We start from the raw sequence: 767 nt of genomic DNA on the forward strand, positions 1-767 counted from the left end.
CTCAAGATAGCCAAGTTGCTCATTCTAATAGTCAGTCTGCAGGTCTCTTATTTTATCTACCAGGAGCATTTGGCACAGTCGATCATCTCATTGTCCTGGAAATACATGTTTTCTTTCGGCTTCCAGGGCACCACATTTTTCTGGCTTTCTTCCTACCTCACTGGCGGCTACTTCTTGGCTGTTTTTTCCTAACTTTCCCCAACTTTAAATATTAGAGAAGACATTTTTTTTCCTTCCTATTTGCACTTTTTATTTATAGTTCTTTGGTGATTTCATTCAATTTGATGACTTAAATCCCATTTATATCCAAATCTACTTGTTGATCCCTCCTAAATGTGTACCTCTAGCCTAGACCTCAACCCCAGCAAAGGAGAGTGGAGAAAATTGCTGTAATATGGCGGGGAAGAAATGGGATGCCCAATATGTGTATTTCCTCTGTAATAAGACAAGTACTTCATGTCGCTATGTTTTGGTCTTCCTCCCCCACATCCTGCTATGTTGACATTTTCTAGAATTTTAGTTTTGTGATATAATAGATTCAGTTCTATGATATTCTTTTTACTTTCTTTAGTATTTTATTTCACTTTATTTTATTTATTTATTTATTTTTTTGAGACAGAGTCTCACTGTGTTGCCCGGGCTAGAGTGCCGTGGCGTCAGCCTAGCTCACAGCCCGTTCAAGTAGGCACAGAGGGCAGATCAGCAAGTCGGCTGTGTAGGTAGGTGTTGAATTTGGAATGAGACATCATTCTTCCTTCTGGCAGGCA

This window comes from Propithecus coquereli, unplaced genomic scaffold, assembly GCF_000956105.1.
Source record: "Propithecus coquereli isolate 6110/MARCELLA unplaced genomic scaffold, Pcoq_1.0 Scaffold111, whole genome shotgun sequence".
In the NCBI taxonomy this organism is placed as follows: Eukaryota; Metazoa; Chordata; class Mammalia; order Primates; family Indriidae; genus Propithecus; species Propithecus coquereli.